Genomic DNA, 3,621 nt, shown 5'->3' on the forward strand with positions numbered 1-3,621 from the left:
TGTCGAGTGAATAATGCGCATGCGCGGCTTTTCTTGGGAAACATTCTAACTACGCATGCTTATGCAGCAGGTTCTCGGTCAGAAAGCGTAACTGTCGTACATACAAACAAGCAGAATAATAAGTATAGAAGTTTATAATGTATTATTTGAAGTATGAAAAAAAATTCCTTGATTTTGATATTTCTATATAACACTTATAATTGTATTTTTCTTATGTTTACTATATTGAACCGATTTATGTTCTATATTCATCATAATTCTATGTGTTTAGTATCTTTAATACCAGACGTCAGTTATTAATACTATTGTTGCTTAGATACCTATTTTATATCAGTGTCGCACGGTTAAACGAATTTTTATCGCTCAGTACGTTGTTGCCCAACGAAGGCTTTGGTAAGAGGGCCGAAGGCTCGCAAATAGAAGTTTTAACGTAGAGAAAAGTCATCGTATAATTCTACATCGAAAACACCACAAGTAATATGTTTCATATCTTTCATAAGTGGTGTCTATTGAGTAGTTGTTGGCCATTGTTTTGATTATTACCCACTGGTGGTCCACTGTTTTGTGCTTGGATGGTAATAGCTTCTTTGATTCTTCTCCGTTTAGTGTTTTCTTTTTGTCTGTTATTTTTGCATTTTTAGGTCTATTAAATGCTCGTTTTCCTGAACGTGAAAAACTATAGCTGATGTGTTTATAACAAAAGTCTTAATATATATATTTGGTGTTATTTGAACTTTACCTCTAATGGGCGTTGTGTTTCTCCAGTGTATTGTTTATTATACTCACACATAGTGCTATAAACCACGTTCTTTGTGAGATGACTGGGAACTAGGGATTTTACCTTCGTAAGACTGTCATATGGTGTAGGAGGACTTAAGAAAACTACAGTAGTGTTAAGTTTATTTATTACTAGCTGGAGTACCAGTCCCCTGGACGGAAGTTATATAAATTCATGATTAATAAAAGGTTATCTTAGGACATGAAAAGTTGCTTATATGTAATTGTAAAAAATAAAAACACGTAAAAACTCCCATAAAAACTGCAAAACACAAAATGTGAAACCGCAAATTTGCTTCTGTTCCGCATGAACCCAGCAAACATTCATAATTAAATAATAGGTTGAACAATCGCCAAAAACTGTATGATCTGAGAAGAGAGCTAGCTCGAAACGTCATCCTTCTTTAAATAAAAATATATAAAACTTAGCGATTGTTCAATCTATTATTTAATTTTGATATTTTCGTCACCTATGCAGTTTTAACTGTATTTTTCTTTTTATACAACAAACCTTCATGCCAACTTTGGTGAAGATCCATCAACAGGGGATGAAGTAGTGACATAAAAACCGCATAACGCAAAATGCAAAACTAAAAATCTGTGTATACTTCCGCATGGTCTAATGAACCTCCATATCAATTTTGGTGAAGATCCATCCACATGCTTCGAAGTAGTTACATGTAGATACAACAGATAACAGACAGTACAATTATATTTAAATAGATCTTGCGAAGTTTTACTCATAGGACTGGTATATAAGGAAGAAATGCTTTTTTCCTTTCGTTGTGATTGTCAGGTTGTGGTTCATTAGTAGTTGAATCGCTTTATTTGGATAACCGTTATTCCTGATAATCCGATAAAGATGTTTCAGTTCTCCATCTAGGTAAAACGAGAAGCATAAACTTGTAGCTCTAGATTTCAGACTTTTAATAATCCCAATTTGGACAGCTATTGTATGGCATGAACGAAAATTTAAATATATATTTGTTTGAGTCTTCTTGCGATAAACGCTTGTGGTCGACTTTTCTAAACTCGTGTTCTTATGAACAAGAATACTGTGGTATAGAAGATTGTTCATATTCTATGGAAAATTTTTATGCCATCAAATTGGTTGTTCAGGTTTTGAGTTCTTTCTCTCTCTACGGGTGTATAAAATAACGGTATCGTCAAAGGACCCAAAAAACCCATAAATGTTGTTTACATATCACCATCACATCCGTATAGCGTATGAATGCAACTGTCTTCCAGTGCAGGTTTTAACAGTCCGATAACACAAAGATATTTGGCCGACATATCTTGGTATGGAATACCAAGAACACTTGTTTCATTCTCCAACTGTTTGAGGTGTACGGTTAATGAAATGATGTCTCATGGGTGTATAAAATAAACGTATCGTCAACATATCTTATCCATATAGTAGGTTCATGAAAATATGATGTTAAAATGTGTTCAAAATGCTGCATGAATATTTGTGCTATTACAGGTGATAAAGGTGAACCCACTGGAATTTCTTCTAACATATTGTAAAATCGGCTATTCGAGTGGAAGGTCATGATGTTTGGGATGCTGATGGTCGTTCTTGTTGGAAGTGAGATGTCGTCACTTAATTGTTTGTGTATTATTTCCATGTATTTTTAGCAGGTACCTTGGTGAAAAGTGAAACTACGTTGAGTCTAGCCATAATATCGTCTTTGGATACAATTTGGTCAGAAATGTGGTAAGCGAATTCTCGTGAGTTTCTAGTTGAATAAACAGGATATACTGTTAGAGGTTTTAGTACGCTAGAGATAAATTTGAATGTTTTATAAGTTGGTGAACCTATGTAAAATACAAAAATTCGCATGAGTACGTTAGGTTTAATTTTCTTTGGCAAACCATAAAACTGTGGGGAGACTGAATGGTGTACACATAATCTTTTGTACAGTGTCATGCTTATTTTCTTTTTATTTGTCATGTTTCAAATGTCTTTATTATTCTATACGTTGAATTGGATCCGAAGATATTCTTTGGTAAATTGTATCCATTAACACTTCTTCTATCTTTTGCTCCTAGTCACTTCATTTTAAGAGGACTGTAGCATTCCCCTTATCGGCTGGTTATATAACAGTGTCTCTATCTTTTTTTAAACTACGGATAACTTGGTGCTCTTCTTTAGTTAAGTTGCTTCGAAGTTTAATCGTAGATGACTTTAGGCCTTCTCTAACTTGGAAGCACAGTTCATTAGCAATTGTGAGATCTAATGTATTAGCGACTTCTTGAGTGGAAGCAATGACGTCAGTGTAAGTTACTTGTTTCGGGGTAGGAACAAAATTAAGTCCAAGAAATAGAACACTTATTTCATTATCATTAATACGTTTGACACTTAAGTTTACGACTGTATGCTTAATTATCCTCATTATCTCGTTCCTGTAACATTTAGATAACAATAAGAGTTTTTCAAACTTGCTAATTTGTCTGTGTTTGACCTTTTGATATTCTAGATCAGCACTGATTTCAATAATTGTCATGATATCTTTGTAATCTTGAATAGTTGCCATAGACATGATAGTAATACTTACGTTTTGTTGATTGTGAAGAAAAAAGATCTTCCTGTATGAAGATATTATTTCGGAAAAATAGCTTTTTCAGAATGCTGTGAGATAGTGAGGATATGCTTCTTCACAATATGTTAAGAGATTTTGTGTCCATTAGGTACCACGTTGTACGTATGACATCTGATGAGAAAGGTTAAATCGTTTTTGTTCTAGATAGTTTAATGCTCGTATTTTCTAATTACTTGAAATCTACAACACGCCGTCCGTAGCAAGTTTGTTTGTTTTGAATTTCGCGCAAAGCTACACGAGG

At 33.9% G+C, this 3,621-nt stretch overlaps 1 protein-coding gene across 2 annotated transcripts in view; it reads left to right on the forward strand.

Moving 5' to 3' along the window:
- Window positions 1-3,621, forward strand: part of LOC106460535 (hemicentin-1-like) — a 190,591-nt gene that overhangs the window by 104,596 nt on the left and 82,374 nt on the right. The gene's annotated exons all lie outside the window — the stretch shown is intronic.

This window comes from Limulus polyphemus, unplaced genomic scaffold (genome assembly GCF_000517525.1).
Source record: "Limulus polyphemus unplaced genomic scaffold, Limulus_polyphemus-2.1.2 Scaffold789, whole genome shotgun sequence".
Classification (NCBI taxonomy): domain Eukaryota; kingdom Metazoa; phylum Arthropoda; class Merostomata; order Xiphosura; family Limulidae; genus Limulus; species Limulus polyphemus.